At 38.7% G+C, this 21908-nt stretch overlaps 1 long non-coding RNA gene across 1 annotated transcript in view; it reads right to left on the bottom strand.

Moving 5' to 3' along the window:
- Positions 1-3635: 3635 nt before the first annotated feature.
- LOC140705615 (uncharacterized) overlaps positions 3636-21908 on the bottom strand; it is a 43260-nt gene continuing 24987 nt past the window's right edge. The window contains exon 3 of the long non-coding RNA XR_012085038.2: positions 3636-20184. This is a non-coding gene — a long non-coding RNA (uncharacterized LOC140705615). The remainder of the gene's footprint in view (positions 20185-21908) is intronic.

Genomic DNA, 21908 nt, shown 5'->3' with positions numbered 1-21908 from the left:
CCTCAGAAGTGTGATGATGGCAAATTCACAAGAGACGGCCGTTGAAGGACAAGGAACTGTTTACATTCCTTCGTTGAATACTGAGATAAGTGGGGTATTTTACGCTCCTGAATTGTCATTTAATATAATAAGTGTATCAGCGTTGGCTGAGCAAGGGTTCACTGTCATTTTTGAGAAACAGGAGTGTATAATTAAGAAAAATGGTAAAATAGTTGCAAAAGTGAAGCAAGAAAACAATCTGTACATGTTAAAGAGCCAGACACATGAAAGTGCACATGTGATACATACAAACAAACCACAACATGATAACTGTATACATTTATTGCATAGGAGGCTGGGTCATGTAAATTTTAGATCATTACAGAAAATGGAACATTTTGCCAGGGATGTAAACATAAAGGAATGCAAAAATTACTTGGACTGTAATGTCTGTAAAAGTAGCAAGACAAATGTGGCCCCAAAAGGGAGGAAAAGTGACAGAGTCACAACCAGGCCATTTGAATTAGTTCATGCAGATTTAATGGGACCATTTCCTCCATCATTAGGAGGAGCGAAATATGCAATGGTTCTAGTGGATGATTTTACAAGGTTTTCTTATTGTTATACACTAAAATCTAAAGCAGAAGTATTTGATACATTTAGAAAATGGTTATTTTCAGTAGAGAGAAGATTTAACCACAAGGTGGCGCAGTTGCAAACGGATAGAGGTACAGAGTTTACAAACACAAGGTTTCAAAGATGGTTAGAAAGTCTGGGAATTAGACATAGAAAAACGAGCCCATATAGCCCATTTCAGAATGGTGTTGCTGAGAGACGCAACAGAGTGTTACAAGAAATGAAAAATGCATTGTTGGCAGACTCTGGGTTGCGTCATGGTCTGTGGAGTGAAGCGATACTAACCTCTAACTTTTTGGTTAACAGAATTTATTCTTCCTCGATAGATGACACACCATATTTCTTGTTATACGGTAAGAAACCATGTTTAAAATATTTGAGGGTGTTTGGATGCACAGCTTGGGTGCATATCCCGAAACAACTCAGAAGAAAAGGTAAAAATAAAACAAGGAAAATGACATTTGTAGGGTATGAACCCAATTCAAAGGCATACCGGTTTTTTGATGGGGATAGAAATGTGATAATCTCTAGGTCAGCCAGTTTTAATGAAGGGGAAAACTGGGACCAAGTACATGCAAACTCACAGTTATACATCCCTCTACACGAAAGAAAAAGTCAGTTAAGACAGACAGGAACACTTAAGCAAGGCATGGATTCCTGTGCTGATGATGAAGAAGGAGGAGCTACTACAGATGAAGAAGAAGAAGAAGAAAAAGAAGGTAGTGATGAGGAAGAGGAGGAAGCACACACTAGTAGTCAGATAGAAACACACACAAATTCACATGGTCCCAGGAGGTCCCAGAGAGCAAATAAGGGTGTGCCACCCAGTAGATTTGAAGTGAATGGAATTACAGTGTGTAATGTTTATATTGAGCCCAGAAACTATAAAGATGTTTTGAAGCTTCCTGATTATGAGAAGAATAAGTGGTTAGAGGCCATGGAGGAGGAGATGAATTCCATGAAGGAACATCACGTGTTCACTGAAACCAAACTACCACCAGAGCATAAGGTAATAGGTAGTAAGTGGGTGTTCAAAAGAAAATTGCAAAATGACGGAAACTACAGATATAAAGCAAGGTTGGTTGCACAAGGTTTTACACAAAAAAGGTTTCTACATTATGATGAGATATTTTCCCCGACAGTTAGATCTGAAACATTGAGAACAACGCTTGCCTTTGCTGTCAGTAAGAATTATGTAATTTACCACTACGATATAACAACTGCATACTTAAATGCAGACTTAAAGGAAGAGTTATATATGGCAAAAGCACCAGGTTTTGAGGGTACTAAACCAGAACTAGTGTACAGGCTAAACAAGGCAATTTATGGTTTGAAACAATCTGCTAAAAATTGGAATGATTGTTTACACCAAGTTTTGATGAAACTAGGATACAAGAACGGTCTAGCAGACCCTTGTTTATATACCAAGAAAGTTGGGAATGATTTAAATATTCTTCTGGCGTATGTTGATGACCTATGTTTTGTAGCAAAAGATCAAAGACAAGTAGAGTTGTTTGAAAAACAATTAAAAAAGGAATTCAAATTTAAAAATCTAGGGCCAATACAAAATTATCTGGGTGTACAAATAAAGAAAACAGAACATGGACTTGAATTAAGTCAAGAACACAAAATAAAACAAATGTTAGAAAAATATTGTATGGGAGAGTGCAAGAATGTGAGTACTCCCATGACAGTGGATTTTCAAAAGGAAGATGAAATAAGTAAAGATTTTGAAAATAAAGATTTATATCACTCAGCAATAGGGAGCCTAATGTATCTAGCGAACTGGACGCGCCCGGACATAGCGGCGTCAGTAAACATACTCAGTAGATATATAGAAAAACCTAGTGAAAAACACTGGCAAGGATTAAAAAGGATTTTTAGATACCTAAAGGGAACATATAATTATCGTTTAATTTTGCAACCATCAAAAAATTTAAAACTGTCAGCTTATGTGGATAGTGACTGGGCTAACGATGAAAAAGACAGAAAATCTATGACTGGATTTGTTATAAAATTTGGAAGTAATATAGTTGGTTGGAAATCACGAAAGCAAAATTCTGTAGCAATCTCAACTTCTGAAGCAGAGTTTGCTGCTTTGTCAGATTTATGCTCTGAATTAATCTGGTATAAACAATTAACAAAAGACTTAAAGTGTAATACAGATAATGCAATAAAAGTAATGGAAGACAATACCACCTGTATACAAATGGCCAAAACAGATAGAGTAAAAAACAGGAGCAAACATGTTGATATAAAATATCATAATGTAAGGGAAGCTGTAAAAGGAAAACTAATTGAATTAGAATATTGTAAGACTGAAGAAAATATTGCAGACATTTTGACTAAACCGTTGTGTGCTCAAAAGCATGAAATGTGTATAGATGCATTGGGAATGTGTAATGGGTTCAGGCAATTTAAAAATTAGGAGGAGTGTTAAGGTATATAATTTTTATATAGCCTGAACATAATATGTGTGTGTGCAGAACAAGATTGAGATGACATCATTCCTTCATCCCTGGCTGATGCAATTTCTCTGCAATATGAAGATTGCCACACCTGTGTGCATGAAGTCACCTTAGACGTGATTGGACCAGACTGATGCCAGAACTGTATTTAAGAAATGAACTCTGTACAGTCATTCTCTTCTCCTGTGTACTGATGTCTGCATGTCATGCTGCCGGTTTGAATACTGAATACTGAAGTGCTGTATGTATGTATATCCTGTATATATTTTGTAAATACACTGCTGAAAAGAAGAAGCTGTTGTGTGCGTTTATCTGCTCTTTACTCTGCGAGAGACAAGATAAAGTCACAGACGCACACTCCCTTAACAGTGATAATTGATCATTTCCTCAAGCACTTTAAAACAAAACCTGACTATCATCCCATCCAGTTCTATGTTAGTCTTCCTGCAAGGACAAGGCGGGGAACAGATTTGTAACTGAGACTTTTGGATCAGTGAACAATTAACACATTACATCTTTCCTTTTGTTCAGAAACCTTTGCAAAACAAAGACCTTACTTGCATCATCTCTCTTTTTTTCCCAACCCCACCCTGCAAACCCTCTTACTCACTTTAAACAGAATTGTGATTTCTCTTCCTCTTTCCTTGACATTTATAAGTGTAATGGATCTTAAAGTTTAATTTTTCAATTGTGGCCTTTCTGCAGTGTATATGATTATATTTTGCCCTTCTTCCCAAAAAAAGAGCACCATCTTATCTGGAACATGACCTTCAGTCCTTTTTATGAATATTAAGGCTGAGCGTTTAATCCAGCTTTCAATTAGACTAACCTCATCAGCCATTAACTTCCCATTCTGAAACTTTAATGGTCTTTCTGTCTCCTTCCTGGCTATGTATTTGCTGTATTCTAAAATACCTTGTGCCCTTTTCAATTCATCTGCTGCTTCAGCTTCCACACACTATTGACTTGTCACTCTTTGCAGGGTTGAGAATTTAACAAAATAAGCAAAATTCCTGTTAGAGGAGGATTGTATCAGCCTTTGAGTTATTATTCCTTGGATGGACAGAGTATTCAGCAATTCCTTTCTTGATTTCAAATGAAGAGATCTACATAGAACCCCCCAAAGATGCCACTTCTCCTAGACAAGCATCAACAAAGCCAAAGCATAAGAAGGAACTAGGGAAGATTTCAAGCTCCATCTCTCTTAGTTGCTTATTTTTCCATGATTGAGTTTATTCTATTGTGTTTCTTCATAACAATGTTAGTTATTATTTTTTGTCCCAATGAAAATGCATGTATAAATTCTGTGCAAATTTTCCCAAATACGTACTCACAGTTTCAAATATATGGTTTTTTTCAAGTGTTTTTTTTTCATTGAATGGCATATTTTCTGAGCATTGATTTTGTATATACAGTGTTCTAAACATTCACTCCTAAATTGTTTCTTCTGTTTGCAATTTTTCAAAAGTATGTATTTTTGTAAATACACACACACACTTACACACAAACTGAATTACAAACATTGTAAATAGATTTATCATCATCATCATCATCATCATCATCATCATCATCATCATCATCATCATCATCATCATCGTAGAACTGCTGAGCTGGAAGGGGCCCTATTGATCAAAGCCAGCTCCTGTCAAAGAGGCACACTGGGGAATCAAACTCCCAACCTCTGATACCTAAACCACTGAGCTATCCAGGTTAGACTTCTACACATCTCTCCTCTACCATACCCTGTTCTTGTTTTATTATTATTATTATTATTATTATTATTATTATTATTATTATTATTATTATTATTATTATTATTATTATTATTATTATTATTATTATTATTATTATTATTATTATTTGGCTGTCATTGGCTAATACAGCTAATCCAAGACATGTTAAGCCCTCACACATATGGATGCAAATGTTGGAATAATCAATTGAAACAGTTAAAATAAATACTAACAACAAGAGGAATACCCTATAATGATCAGGAACATCATTGTTTGGATAGGCTCTAAAATACAAAGTCTACTTCACAATATACCATTTTTACATATTTTGTTTCCTCCCCCACCTGCACCACTGCCAGTCCTATTGGCTCTGTTGAGACAAAGGAAGTTTAAATTGGAGCCTGCCTTATACCAAGTTTGATCTTTGTTCCATTTCTCTGAATGCTGTCTATGCTTTCTGGTTAGTAGTGACTATTTTTGTTTGAAAAAGGAATCTGTAGATGAAAGGAGATCAAATCTAGAGATGCAAGGGATTAAAACTGTTGGTTGTATGTTTTTCTGGCCATGTTCTGGAGGATTTTATTCCTAACGTTTCACCATCTCTGAAGATGCCAGGTTTGACTGGCATCTTCAGAGGACAGGAGTTTGAACTCTGTATTCTGGTCCAAACAGCCCGAAAAACCTACAACAACCATCGGATCCCAGCCGTGAAAGCCTTTGAGAACAGATTTAAACTGTAATATTTCTCATGCAAAGCATTCACTTTATCACTGAGCTTTTGACTTTCGTCTGATTCCCATTCAGGGTCAAATTACATGTTAAAAGAAATGAATGTTTCTAGATATTGTAACATTTCCCATCCAGGGCAATAATTCATTCTAGGCTCCATGGCTAAACATTTTGACTTGCCAATGAAGCCCATATTTGCCTCCAGATAACTAACTGGAGAACAAAGGCAAATATTTTTTTTTTTTTACATAAGGAGGCAAGGAAAATGTGGCAGGATACAGAGAAGTCTGTTATTTCTTCAGGGAACACCATTCCTAATAATGTGCTAGCAGTATCACTTCAGTAAAAGAATGAGCAACCTGCATATTTCATTTTAAACATGCTTTTATCACATGACCACCACTTTCATAATAAGCTTCATTTCAGAGTGAAATATAAATTTTACTTATGACATAGCTTTATATATATCTTATGGAAACATCTGTTCATTAAAATACTAACAAATTTTATATGAGTGTGTTCGGGAAACCTGGTCTCAGAAGTCTAATAATTCTCTCTTCTGCCATATTGACCTCTGCTTTACCATCAAAGCATGGGTAAATCACCATGTAGCATTGCAGCCAGTCTTGGATAAAAAGAATGGTTGCTCTTTCTTGAACTATAAGCTGGTACTCCCCATGTCTTTGACCCATAAGCCAAGCTCTTCCCTGACCCACTGATGCCCCAGTCATAAAACACAGCTGTTCTGCTCCTCACATTAGTCAGTATACAGATATTTTTAGTCACTGCTCACACAGGGACAGCCGTTTCTCTTCTCTGATGATCAAAAAGGTATTTTAGAGAAAATGAAATACATAAAGCAATATTTAATGGCAAGGAAAAGGGTATCATGATCCTGACTGCCAGCAGTTTGCTTTTATAATAACATTTTTTGTCTAAAAACTATATACATTCCACCCGCCTCTGATGCTACAAGTAGGAATGTCTTGATATTTCAACTGTATTCAGCTTCTTGTGGGAAATGACAATTCTGGTCCAATGTATCCTGTACAGAGAAGAATCAAATGCATTAGTCTTTTACTCTTTCACCAAGTCCTGTTTTCTAGGAGCCCAGGATGAAGACATACACACCTGCCATTGATCCTCTTTTTCCAGTCCCAGAATCTATGGTTATGCTGCTGCCAGTTGTTAGGCAGATTACTTTTAAAGGACCCCTATGTAGTAGCCTGATGGTGACCAACAAGAGCTTGCTGACTTTTCCAACAGTGCTGGAAAGGCTGCTTTGTTTTGCCAACCATCACTGTCAGGAGCTTGAGCAGACAAAGAATATTCACCTCTGAAAACAGCTGTTAGGAATGTAATGCTCTTGCCTTTGAAGAAATCCAGTAATCTCCACAAAATCCTGTTTGCTGCCCTGAAATGTGTAATTTAACCAAAGATTTTGACTTTCAGAAAAGCAAAATTAAGCAGAAAGGTACTATTGATGTCACTTACATTGAACAGGTTCCAAGTGGTTATGGTTTCTGAAAGCAATCAGACGGGACTGTTGAATTTCTGTTGCCTTTAATGACTTCTGAATTCTGTTTTTATCCACTAGTTTTTAAACACTATATCTAATTCCTTTCAAATACTGTAAGCAGTTCTTGTTTATAGCCTTTAATACTGTTTATTTTTTTAATAGTATAAGACATCTTTGATCCTTTTTAGAAGAACAGCAGGCTATAAATATTCTACAGTAATACATAAATGAATAATAAATCTTATAGATTGTGTTATATTAAATAAAAATACGAAGAACTCCCCAGTTTGCCTTGGGGATTCTAGAAGTTGCCTTCCAAAAGAGCTGCTTTCCTAAGTTTTTAAAAATATTATCAATCAATCAATCAATCAATCGATCGATCGATCGATCAATCGATCAACAAGCAGGCAAGCCAGCAATCTAAGCTCATCTTTATAGTCTTCAGCCATAATTTTATGGCTATCTATTTTAAGACAAATCAACTCATATCTGAAAGTTCCTCAACAGTTTTGTTCAAAATGGCAGTTCCCAAAAGAAAGAAGCAGGAAAGAGCACAAAGATATCTATTTTACTCCCCATTCCCATTCTTATCGCAGGGATGAATGAGTAATTCACCATGGCATCCAGCAGAGGGATTTGAAAGTAATAAGAAAAGGTCTCCCTAGTGATTCCACGTCTGTTGATACATTTAAGGAGGATTTTGCTGCTCCAAATTAGGGTGACGGAACCAAAGAAGATGAAGATGAGTCTGTATGCACTCAATTCAGCGGCAACCCCAAATTCATCCTATGTGGAAGAAGGCTAAATGGGGATGAGTACAATGGCAACCTTTTGTTCTGTGCATGCTGTCCTGGAGTGCTTGAAAACCCAAGCAAATAATGAGAGAGGCAGGAAGAACAGGGAAACGGTGCAGCCGAGAGAGAGTGAGAATTACTAGGGAATATCTATCATTCTAATCATCCCCGAGACAAAAAGAAAAGCCCAGAAGCTGAGGGACCTTGCTGTGAGCAATAATCTGAATATAAAAGAGTAAAAACCTACAGTAGATAGTGTGCTCTAGCAAGAGACGCTTCCCCGCCAAACCTCCTTGGCATTTATCTTGCACTTTAGAGCTTTGATTTCCTTCCAAGTTCCAAGCTCTTGATCTCCTGATTCAGTTTCCCACCTCCCTTCTCTCCTTTATCCAGTAGCTGCCTTTTAAAAATAATTTGTAATTTTGTTGCTGCACATCACCTCCCTGCCCTCCCCATCCTGTTCGTTTCCAGGAAGCTTGCATCTTGCGAGATACTTCAGCCACTTTCACCACTGATTCTACTAATCACACATGAAACGGAAATCATGAACAAGCTGTTTATTGCCTTGGGGCTCTAGAAGTGAAGCCAGTGTTGCAGAAGCATGTAAACGACAAACACACCCATACACAGCACAGTTTGTCACCTTGAGGGCGTCTGGTAAATTTCCAGTTCAAAGGTCAGCAGCATTAACAGGGCTTAATGATAACATCATGGAGCAAAAGACCATATGTTTACAAGATCTCCTGCTTTCTTTAGAGAGCATACACTAATGTCTCCTTTCATGTATCTCTTTACCAGGGGCGGACATTTAGAACAAAATCCAAACCAGATCAAACAAAAAACATAAAAGAATCTGGAAATGGCCAAGCTTGGCTGATCACTCCCCTGCCTCATCAATGTAATAATCTTAGCCAGCATCGTCCACAAGCAGATTCATGACAGGATATGCCAGCAAATTATATAAATTTAGATCAGAGTTTCCCAACCTGAGGGCTGGGACCCCCAAGGGAATTGCAAAGTGTTTTCTGGGGGGGGGGGGAGTCACCTTATATGTGTTGTTGTAGCCCCTGTCAAATAATCTATTTCTTGGCCTTTTGAAGCAGCCTATTTTCCCCTCCCTAGTTTTAAAGTGGTGGGGCTGGAGTTGGCAGGAGGAATAGTAGGAGTTCAAGCAGCACCAACATTGCCAGTGTCTCCACGTCAGGCAACTATTTACGTGAACGCTGCAGGGGGATTGCAGGTTACTTCATTATTATAAAATAGGGTCAGAACTTGAAGAAGGTTGAGAACAACAGACTACAAGATGGTACAATAAAGCAAGTCATGCATTACAGGAAAAGACGAAAACAAAACTAATGCCAGGAGTATGCCCTGGAGTGAAATATGTGTTTTGTCTGAAAAGCAGCTATAAATTAGACCTGGATAGGCTGGCTATTCTTTGATTGTCAAAAAGGAGGATAGACATCAGTAAAAGGGGGTACATGGAGGACAAAGAACACTAAACCAGAAGACATTCTTGCATAACATTTGTAGAAAATATTTTAAATTAATATGTGCAAAAGTCACCTCTGAATTCTGGGTTGTGAAGAACATGTTTAACATCAATGAATGAATGTGCACAGTAGCAGATGCCATCCTGGAAAGAAGAAACATAATAATGTTTAAGTTACTCTTTTGGCTTATGGGTCAAAGGCTTTCAAATTCTGGCAGAAATATATTTAAGTAATTTAGTGCAAAAGAACTAGAAGTCTCTTCCGGTTATTGGGGATGATACTGATAAGGGGCAAGGATGAGGTTCTGAACTTTACAATTTAAGACAACACATGCTATTTGATTCACATTTGATTCACATGTACTTAACATTCATAATCTGCATTTTACACAAGTAATCATACCTTGTACCTGTCATTGAAATATGATTTCTTACTATTTCCTTACTATAATGATAGTCTATATACATTTTGTATCTGTACTTTATATGCATTTTCTATAGTCAATGTATTTTGTATTCTATAGTCAATGTATTTTGTATTCTCATTTCATCTCAAAGTAGTACTCCTGACCCCTCCTGCATAGCGCTCACAGAAACATTCCTACATTATCACACAGCTTTGTGAGAACCAAGGCCAACTCAGAATAACTCCTTTTCACAGCATTTCAGGCAAAGACTGCAACATAGATGGCTCATAATCCATCATTAACATATTTAAAAATAAGCTGCACAATGGGTCACACAAATTCACAAACTTGGCAGCCACTAAACCACTTGGGACAAATTGGATATTTTCTTCCAACTATCACAACCAATAGGATGGCCCAACAGGCACCCATAGGATTCAGGAGACCAATAGGAGATGCTGTGCTGTACTGTCCTTTGTGTAAGAAAACTTATAAAATGCTTTTACCAATGCATGATGGGGCTCCCAATCCACCTTTTAGGGACAGCGCCCAGTTATATGTTTAATAAATTGGCTTACATAGACTGATTGATGCACTGTCTTTATCTGTTACTCCCTGCCGGAGAATCGGGACCAAAATTGACTGGTAACACCTGGTGCCGTGACTCGGATTCTCCGGTGACCTAGCGTCCACAATGGGGGGGGGGAACAGATTATTGAATACCCAGATCTCTGATGGGGGCCCACTAGCCGTTTTCCACGGTGAGTGCCATAAGGGCGTTTCTGGATGCTCCTTGTAAATCGTGGGGGACTGCAGACTCCCAGGGACCTGGGAAAGTGTGATTATGATAGCTACTCTCCTCCGTGAAGACGCCCCATCCCGGAACTGAGGTATTCGGCTGCTGACATTCTTGGGGTGAAAACAAGTGCACAGAAGGACAGGGTGTGATTGGATGCACGTGCATGAGCTGAATGTTTGAACAGAAGGAGTGAAAGGACGGAAGCGAGACTGCTTCCAGGTTCTCAGAAAAGAAATAGTAAAAATAGGCTTGGCCAAGCAAAGGGTTAAAACCTACTGAGCCACCGGCGGGAGGGGCGCCAGCAGTAGGGCACGATGATAGCGGGATGCCACAAAGTCGTGTGAAAGATAATTGGAAAAGGCTGGTGGGCAGGAGGTCTGGGTTCAAAAAGAGGTGCATCATTTAAATTATGCACGAAATTATGGCCCTTAGCCATTTTGTGCATGGCCAAAAGATAAAATTTTTCCAAACCTGCACTTAGAAACCTGGTCATCTGAGAGATGTAGACTGTTTTACTTCAGTAGCAGCCCAGCCTGAGGAAAAACACAAGGGAAACTTAAAGTTAGTCCCTCTGAGATCAACAACATCCTGTATGGTTCTATGGATTATGTAGCCCCCCCCCCCACCGACCTGCAAGCATATAGTTTTAGTGGCAGGTCCTAACAAAGATAAGGAAACAGGGAAATACAAAGCAAGTGAAAAAAAAAACCACAACCTTGCCACATTCAGCAACAGGAGAAACATTGGGACTTCTCCCTCCTCCTCCTCCCCAGTAGCAGCCTCAGAAGGGGGGGAGGTGAGGGTGAATTCAGTTCCACATGAAAGAGTAGAAGCCGGAGGCAGCCAGGTTTCTTGGCTTCTCCTCCAGTAATCAGGAAAAAAAAAACAGAATCACAAAGAAGGAATGAAAAAGGAGACAGAGAGAAAAAAAGGTCCTTGAGAAATTAGGAAAAATTGCTGACTATGGAATCCCACAGAAACATGCAGGGAAATGAAAGATGCAATATGTGGATTGTTGGCAGAGTACGTGTTTGAGAGCCTCTATTGACCTCCTCAACTTTTTGGGACGAAGGACAAAGAGCAAGTTACAAGGACAGAGGTGAGTTATTTGGAATTTTTTTTACTATTTCCCAGGTTCCCCTCCCAGATGCTAAACAGGGCTGGTGTACATTCCTAGGCATGATGGGATTCTGGAAAGAAAAAAAATATCTGGATTTCAAATTTTTCTGTTTTGGCATCCCCTCTCTATGAGGCAATTAAAGGGCTAGGGGACAAAGTGGGAAAGAAAAAGACTCCATGTATAAAGTCTTTCCAGCTCCTAAAGCTGAGGCTATTCTCTAGAATGGGTTTCCTGACACAGAACGGCCAATTATTTGTTCATGAGTGAGACAGCATGGCACTGGGGGTCCTCACACACAGAGGATTGGCAACTGGTGAAGGCCTGTAACTTACCTTTCAGAGTTGTTTGACACCATGACCAAGGGCTGGCCCCCATGTTTACAAACTGTAGCAGCTGCTGTCCTTCTCACAAAAGAGGCATGCTACTTTTCTTTAGGAGTGCCAATAACAGTCCATGTGCCCCATGCTGTAATGATGGGGGTCTTCCAATCATCCCTTATAGAGGGGCCGGACCAAAGCGTTCCCTGTCTGTCATAGGTCTCAAGGGGGTGCTCCTCACGGCACAGACCGTCCCACAGCATGGGTGGTGAGCCCAGTCCCCCTCGGGTGGTTGCTGAAGAAAAGAGGGACTGGGACGGATCACCTTCCGTCCCACATGCTGGTTGCGAGGGAAAACGACTACTGTCCATTCTAGGGGATCTAATGCCCTCCCCTTCAAGTTGCCCAGACTCAGCTCAGGTAACAGACCTCCTCCCAACTGCAGATTCAGAAAGTCTTTCAAAAGACCAGTCGAGTGGGCTCTGTTTGTACCCCACAACTCTTTTCCCCCAACAGATCACCGTCAGTTGTCAAATTGAAAATCCGCACGCTTTCCCCCTTTTATCTCTTCCCACAATATTAAATCTAGCTCCTCCCCTTCGTCATCCACTAGACACACCTCTGAGGCTGTTGGGGGTTTAACCCTTTCCTGCTCTATTTCAATAAGTACTCCCTCTGCACATCCACTCTCTTCCACCAGGTGTTCCAAGGCAGAGGATGGCACACTGCTCTTCTGTCCGTCACACATGAATTTCCACTCTGGTTGCACATTGTCCCTTGTACTCTGTGGACTGTTAGGTCTGATTGCAGAATTTCACGCAAATGATTGCATTTCTCATTTGCCTTACAGCAAAAGTTCCTTAGCATACTGCAAAAAGCTAAATGCAATGCAATGCAACACTGTAATAAGAAACACAAGAAAAGATATGAAAGCAGCAATGACATCTACAATTTACAAATGCAAACTATCTGGGATTTAAAAGAAAGGTCTACTATGCAATAAAAACAGTGCAAATACTGTAAAGAGTGTTGTCTAGGACATGATATTATTACTAAAGATGTTCTAGCTGGAATTTTTGGACTTCTGATCACATAATTCTCTGTTCTAGAAGTTCCATCTGCCAGACAGATACCTGCAGAGTCCTAAATGTGACTCAGTTGAGAGAAAGGACTTATCTTGAAGGCTTTGTGGCCTAGCGCTGCCCTCGGAAAGGAAATTCTCAGCTGGCACTGGGGCATCTTTCTTTCTGAACTAGAAACTTGAGCTTAGCTAGGCCACAAATCCTCAAACATAGTCTTATCTCCCAGGTGACCTTCATTTAATTTGTCTCTCAGGTGTAACTAACGGAATGGAAAATCTTTATCCAAACATTCCAAATGGTACATCCCTAATTACTACTTATCTATGACATTCCTAAGAACACATTTCTTCTGAATGTCTGAAAGCAGCACTAAGCATGTTTCAGGTGTAGCATGCTGAACTCTAGTTGGACACAGCTTGTGCCGCGGTGAAACCTAGCAATGTCAATGCATCGTTTGAAATTGCTTCATGGTAGTAAGCGAGCTCTCAGTTTCTGCATGGAGGAAGAATGAGAGAGATAGGCATGCCTGTGTGTCAGCCACTCTAAACTAATTTCTGTAGATGGAGTCACTTACTAAAGTATATTGAGAAGCAAATGTCTTTCCACATATTACTGAAATTAAAAAATTCTCCCTCTTCCTTCTCAGTAAGCCATTGTTTTGAAATTAAAAAAAGATAAGCTATGAACAATTTCCTGTTTAATCACTATATTTTGTGAATACCATCCTCTGAAATGGCAAATTATGGTGAAATCTGGCTTACTTCCTTTAATGACTAATACATTTCCCTCCACAGTGTAGGAAGCCTGGGTTTTTAATTGGGTCCTTGCTGTGCTTCTTTTGTGTTGTTTTAATTTTTGAAGTGATGGTGACTGATTAAATGGTTAATTATAGCCCCAGTTTTGTTTACAAACTTGTTTTGCAGAAATAAATTACTGCTAGAGTTGAGACATATTATCTAAATTGATTACTGACAGGCCCTGCTTCTAATAGTTGAGACTATGTTGATAGCAATATATTATCTCCATTTCCTGTTTTAAAGAATGCTAATGTAGTTGGACTGAGGGTTATCTGTAGCTCTAATTATATTAAAGTACCTCGGCTAAATGGCAAATTAATCATACTCTTCAAGCTATCCAGAACAGTTGCAGCCTGTACCAGCTATTAGAGGTACAGTAGTAGTTTGTTCAGGACTTCAGGTGAATATCTAGAGTCTCCCCAATGTGTTTGCCCTTTTTAAAAGAAACATTGTACAGATTTTGAGACTCGTAAGTTGACTGCAGTTAATCAGCAGGAAGTCATTTATGTGTATCATCAAATTTCCACACAATGAATTTCTTGAAATTCACCACTATTGGAAAACATTAGAAAGTACAGGAATGTACTGAACTGCATGTTGTTACAGTATTGAATGGGCCAGAAGAAAAGATGGGTAAATGTAGTTTTGAAAACAATTTATTGACATTCAATGTATTTGCAAAGGCTTTCACGGCCAGGATCTAATGGAGAAGAGATCTAATAATCTCTTCTCATTAGCACAACAATACACCCACAACAAGACACACTAATCACCCGTCTACAGAAAAAGACAAAAGCCTATCTCACAGCCATAAATACTGCACTCCCTAGCCAACTACACCAGAGCACAGAGTGCTGTCCTTTGAAGATGCCGGCCACAGAGATTGGTGAAACGTTAGGAAGAACAACCTTCAGAACACGGCCAAAGAGCCCGAAAAACCCACAACAACCAATTTATTGACATTTGCAGATTTCTTCATATTTATTTATTTATTTATTTGATTTATATCCCGCCCATCTGATATATTTATACCACTCATATTTGGGTAGTATAAACCTGAGAGTTATCAAATTTTAATTCAGAAGAAAGTGAAATCAATAGATGAATCTAGTCACAAACTGTGTGGCACAGCACTCCCGGGCCCTGCGATATCCAGCCAGGGTTGCCACAGAATCATCTCATCTTTCTTCTCTGAAAGGAGGAGGAAGTGAAGGAGCGGGTGAACAGAATAAGAAAACGAAGTGTTGATGGATGGAGGCAAAGAAAGACCCTTGAACTGGACTAAGATGACATTGGATACTCTGATCTTTTCCATGCCACATTGCTCGTTCTCAGCTAAGAGGTCCCAGAAAGGTAGTGTTGCCACTGCCTGGGAGGCTGGGAAGGACTTGGATCCATCCCTCATAACCACACCCACCAGGCTTTGAAGGAATCCAAGGACACCATGAGCTTGCTGTGGTGTGTGGAAGGGGTTGGATGAGCACAAAAAGTGGTATGGAGGTAAACATCCAGAGTAAGGTGATGGGGGAGAAAGGAACATGGTTTCCATTGGGAGACAGCTGCAAGATGAAGCCAATGGCGGGAACTGAGATGGTGTAACTGACTGTTAAATATAAACATACATAAAAGAGGGGCTGGGCGGAAGCCTTTCTTGAGGTCACGCCATGGCCTACTGCCATGGGACTTTTCTCATATCCTGCAAGGAACAAATGTTATATTTTTATTTTCTTACTTTTTATAATTATAAATTATTTTCAGGGAGGAAAAATGGAAGTACTACTCAGGCCTGGCTTCTCTCGTCATCTGAAGTGTCATATGGGGAGCTGCAGCTCGTGGCCAATAAGTGAAGGGGGGCATGAGTTGAAAAAGTTTGGGAACCACTTAATGAATCCATTCAAGTTGACATATTTGGGTAGTTAATGTTGAAAATGATGGGGCTATGCTTCATGATGCTTGTAGTTCTGAATTAGTGTTTACACCTATTTCCATTTTGCTTGCTCTTCTGAGACCTCATTATCTTTTTAACAACTACATGTCTAGTATTTATAGCATGGTCCTCTCCCTTCTTAGAATAGCAGCATCTGTGAAATTTGCCTACCACAAAGGGGGAAGTTTCACATAAGTTCACTGTTCAAAAATTCACCAGCATTCAGATATTTTCTTCACATTCAGGATAGAAAGACTTTTTTTAAAAAAAAATATAATTAAATGTGGGAGAAATAGGAACTGGCCTATTTTTCATCTTCATGCAAAGATGACACTCTAGAGATATCTGTGCCCATAGGTTCTGACAGATGCTGCTACAGGCATTTGGAGACTTCTGAAGACCTTGTGGGTAGTTGCTTTTGAATAAGAGAGTTTAGTTTGTGTCACCAGCTGACAGATTTAAAATGTTGATTAAATATGATTTTACCTGATTTAGTTAAGGCTTTTTATCACACAATAAAAATTTCTGCACATTCATCATATTTTATCATGGAGAAGCATGGAGCATGATGAGAGACCTGAGATACTATAGTTTGCAACTGACAAAAATGATATCAGCTTGACACTTACAAAAGGATGGTAGTCATAATGAGAGAGGAAAAGAAAGAGCTACTGGCTCTTTTTGTTTCATCTGCAGTCAGAGAGTTAGCCTACACAATGCCTGTAGAAATTATCAGTTTGTGCTACAGCATTCGAGGTGACTAGTGTTTGAGAAAATCATTTCATCCAAGTCCTAATCCTGAGGCAGAATCCACTATACCAATCACTTTTAGCAGATAAGCCTTAGATCAGGCATTCAGAGAAGAGTTCAAGAATGATAATGTGTTCAAAAAAAGGGAGGGGCAGGTCACCTGATGAAAAACTGAGTGGGATCAATGAAGGCAAATCCATAGTTCACATAGCTGAAAGAATTCAATTTGTTTTGGGGTTTTTTTAAAGCCTTCTCCCAATAAACCAGAAATTAACAACTTGTAATGCTCCAGATGTTCCTGGACTATACTTCCCACACCCACTAGACAGCAGCGCCAGTGTGAAGAGATGATGGGAATTATAGCCCTAGAAAATCTGGAGGGTACAAGTTGCACAACTGTGCAAAAGACAGAGTAGAAGACAGAGTTGATTGCTCATAATAAAAAGAACCCTGCTGGCTAAAAGGAGCTCTGTGAATTGGATCGATCATCCCAAGCAATTGGCCCTGAGAATCATACCATATATGAACATATCAGGCATGATAGTGGAACAAATTCTCTAGGATTAGAGATAATATTCCTCTGAATCTTAGCTTTTGGATGGCCAAAAGCAGAGGAATCCCACTTATGAGCATCCTTCTAACAACTTGCTGACCGCTAATAGAAGCAGGATGATAAGATGGAAGGAACCTGTGTAGTAATGTAGCAGCAGTTTTACTATAGTACGATAGGACTGCACTGTTTCAGCGTCAGTGAACTTGACCTTAACTTTTCTGCAGAGGACTAATCTTGCTGCTGATATCCACACTGTGGTGACATGTCAAGTTAGATTACTGTAATGCACTCCATGTGTTGCTGTTTTTAACAATAATTCAGGAACTGCAAAAGGTAGGCAATGGAAACAGATTGTTTGGGTACAGATTAATTTAGGAATCTCTTTGTCCATACAATTCTACCCATTCTCTGAGGGCTGATATAAATTTTTAGGAACGACAAGCAGGAGGCAGAATGAAAAACAGGGAATTGTGGCTTATTTTTATTGTTATTTCCATTTAAGTGTTAAAATGTGTTCCTTTAGTCTTTTGTGCACAGATCAGCCTTCATTGCTTCAACACTGGATAATAAGCAGGTGAATGAACCCTAGATGTTGAAGGTGCCATCGCGACATGAGATAATAATTTTGATGGAGCTGGCATCTGCCTTTGGTACATTATGATTATTGTGTACTGCTTTTGTAAGGCTAGGGTTCAGAAAGCTGCATGGTGTACCATATTCATATGGATGGACCAATGGGCTGACTTGGTATAAGATGGTTTCCTACGATCATGGTCTATGAACACAGATATATGGGCCAGTTCAACATTAACAACTATAAAAACAGGTGAACTGATTCTTTGGGAAAGTGGTTCCCAACCTTGGATAACCCAAGTGTTCTTTGACTATCACTCCCAGAAACCCTGTGCTGCAAAGCTAATGGTGAAGACCTCTGGAAATTGCAGTCCGAAAACATTTGGGTTACCTAAAGTTAGGAACCACTGCTTTAGAGCAATATAGACTAAGAAGAACTAAGTGAGGCATCACATGACAATTCTGTAGTTGCCCATTCAATAACTGGATGATATGTTTAAGTTCATATAGGGTGTAATGCAATGTCACTCATTTAATAAACGTGATTTGATTATTTATAAACTTGCTTGTATTCATTTACTTTAATCAAGGTCTCAATATAATCTCTGTCTATGTACTTCTAATTCCTTTTAACTCTTTAATATTCTCTAATAACTGTCCAATATCTTGTCTAAATACTTTGCAGTCTTCTCTCTGACTGTCACACTAAGTTCTCTTGACTCCGCCCCTCCTGTCCTGTCATAGGCTCCTGCACTAGAGCTCTAAAATGACTGACAGGAGTGATGTGTGGGCTGTCCGCCACATAATATTTGGTACAGGACTTTTTTTTAACCCTGTCCGCTCTTGCTCTCTATCCCAAAGCAAAATATGCTATCTTTAATGCACTTGTGAAAAGTACTTCTGCATAAATATTTCTAGAAAATCTTTAACAAAAAAGTTACTGTGATCTCCATGAGATATTCACTTGCAATTGTACCTACTACATTCAAGATAGCTACAGAATAGCATAGTGATTCTTAATGGTAGTAAGTTTTCTGAGCAATAATATATAAATCGGTTCAGTTTACAGACTAACTGGGATCCGTGCATTTCCCACTGTATTCATTGTAATTTCCATCCCTTTTCTTCTGTGAGAATGTAAATAATCTGGAATGCCATAACTTAATAAAAAAATAAGTCCTCTCCATGAGCTCATTGTTAGAGATAAGGTTCAACACCCCCAAGAGGTAACACTGTAATATGTTACATTTCCATTATCTTATTGAAAAGGGGCAAGTGACTGCACTCAATCAGATTAAGGGCAACCAAAACCGTTTTTGTCATGGAATTTTTTTCCCCATTTCATTTCAGAGAACAGAGACATTCTATTAAGATCTGTAACTGTGTTTCAAAATATGTGGGCAAACTCCGTCTCTGATACAGATATTACATCAAAGTTGTATTTGCTTTTTATTATATAATCTCTCTAGACCAGATGGCAGTTTTCATACTAATATTCAAGAAAAATACATCAAAAAGCTTGCTGTTATTGAAGAACACTAGCCTGAAACATATAGAAATATTAGCAGTACCTTTGTCCTCTCTTGAGGACTTCTGAACTCTAAGGAAAAAAGCTATCTTGATAAAGATGGTTTTTATGATAAAACTGCCTCCACACCAAACTTCTGATTGCCCCTGTTTTAGTTTACTAGTTTCTAAAGTTATTGAGTGTAAATGGTGCATGACTAGATTCATAATACCAGTCTTACATACAGACACTATATTCTGGTTCAGCATGTCTAGAATGAAATTTTTTTTATTGATTGATTTGATTTTAAAATGGCTATTGTGCTTTTCAGGAGAAAACTGCCAAGATAGCTAACAATAAGTGCAGTTATAAAGCACCCAATTAAAACTATATGCTAAAATACAACCTGTAACCAATATTCCCTCCTAGATATTTAAAGGTGATAAAACCATAAAATAGCAATCAAATGTCAGAAATTATTTATAAATACAAAAATACTAATTTTAAAAGTGTGTAAACAAAACCTAGCACAATAAGTGCAATAGGGTGACAGTGTGGAAGAGTATATCAGAACTGGGTCAACCCAAGACATAAATCCCTGCTTCTGTTCATCAACAACCTCACTGCTTAAGGTGGCTGCAACTCAGAACTGCAGTTGTAAAAAAAATGTCATTTTTATTGTCATTTGTCAAAATCCTGCTTGAATTTTACACATACACAAGAGGGTTCATGTTGCCTTGGTTAACCTCAGCTTATTGACAAGGCACCTTGCTGTGCCAACTGCATGTCAGGCACATTATTGAGGGTGTGATGATATGCATGACAGGCATGTGTCTGGCATTTCCTCAGTCACTCACAGCCATTTATGTGATTCGTTTTCCTTGTGTTAAAAATTCAAGCAAGAATTTGGCCATTCTATGTTTTTAATCAGAATCTCACCACTATTCTCATCCTGTTCTGTCCCATCTCATTTGTGTAGTCTGAGCTGAGCTGAGACCTGGACTGAAGACAAGTGAGAAATGCTTCAACCTCTCTTCCCATTTTTTCTGGGTTGGCAAGTACAGAAATACAAAACCTAATTGTGTCAATAGGTCCCATATTTCTTCAAGCTTTCCCACAATGTTCATAGAAAGAGTCATCTGCTGCTTGACTACCAGGGCACTCCTGCCTCTGTTTGGGAATATCACTGAAATATCACAGGCCACTCCCCTCCCCATGGCTCCATTAAATTGTTTCAGAACCTAAACATTATCAAGTCTTACACAGCAGGCCGTGTTTGCCCCTTCAGATGCTTCAGATAAGCAGTCCCACATCATTGGCCAAAATTAATGGATTATGATTAGAGATGGGCACAAACCAAATTACAATCCAAAAGAACCAGGCCAGTTTGTGGTTCGATTCATAGTTCAGTATCCCATTTTGCCAAAACACCACATTTTTTTCTGCTCAGAGCTTTGCTTTTGGCAAAAAGGATGCCCCCTTCCCACCACCCACATTGCCTCCCTACCTAGTCCTGCCACCTCCTCCTCTTTGTCCTCCGCCACCATCACCATTTTTAGAGACAGTGGCAGAGGACAAAGAGTAGGATGTGGCAGGACCAGGTAGGGAGTTGATGGGGCAGTGGGAAGGCCGTGACAGAAGGGGTGGAGGTATTAGGTTCCCTTCTTCCATGCACAAACTGGGTAAAAACAAACAAAAATGAATTGGTTCATTTTTCTGGGGTTTATGGTTTCATGGGTAGCCACAAACCACAAACCACCCCAATTTATCAGTTCATGCCCATCTCTAATTATGATTATCTGCCCTCATGCTGACTATGTATGTAGCTGGTGGGGTCTCATAGTAATTATGAAGATTTATTAGTGGATTATTCAGTTATTCACTCACCATATAGTAACCTTTCATCCTAAAGAAAAAAACACTTTAACCTAAAAACTGAGTAAAGGTATAGGACTGAATAAATTTATATAAACCTTAAATATTAATTGCCACTGACTAGGCTTTGGTAGCATTAGAAACTTCTCTTCCAGTAGGCTAGGGGACATCTTAACAAATTTTATCTCAATAAAAACTGTTATTCATTTTTCTCTCCCTTCATTGCCCTTTTCAGACTTTAACTACAAGATTGATTTTTTTTTGCAATAATTTCCTCTTTGAGTCTCATTTAGGGATAAAATGGATTATTGTATCCTGCCAATAGAACACCAAAAGGGCAGTTTATGACAATGTTTTCAATTTACAGTCCCTATAGAGTTTCTTTCTAGCATTCATATAGACATCCTTTAGAAATAAAGTATAACTAGTTCAACTGGCTGTTTTAGAGATTATCTGCTGAAAATTGGCCCACTTTTTCTTTTGAATGTCCTCACAGACTTTTCAAAGAACTTCTTATTTCTGAATTCTGTGACTCTTCTTTTTTTTGGGTTGCTTAGAAATGTGGGTGCTATATATAACAAAAAGCTTAAGCATGTCATTTTAAACTTACCACGAAGATTTTTTGAATAGTTGCCAACTTTTACACATAAAAAAACTTTATATGTCCCCCAAAGACATAACATTTTTTTTAAAAAAAACTTATCCAAGGATGTGACACTATAGCTATCATCCTACTGTTCCTATGCCTTACATCTATTTTGTTGTTATATGCCATCAAGTCAGAATTGATTTATAGCAACTGTAATAGCGTTTTGAAGGACAGTGAAATATTTAGGAAATAGTTTTACCAG

Source organism: Pogona vitticeps, chromosome 3 (assembly GCF_051106095.1).
Source record: "Pogona vitticeps strain Pit_001003342236 chromosome 3, PviZW2.1, whole genome shotgun sequence".
NCBI lineage: Eukaryota > Metazoa > Chordata > Lepidosauria > Squamata > Agamidae > Pogona > Pogona vitticeps.
The sequence above is the reverse complement of the archived record's forward strand: the minus strand, read 5'-3'. Positions and strand labels throughout refer to the sequence as shown.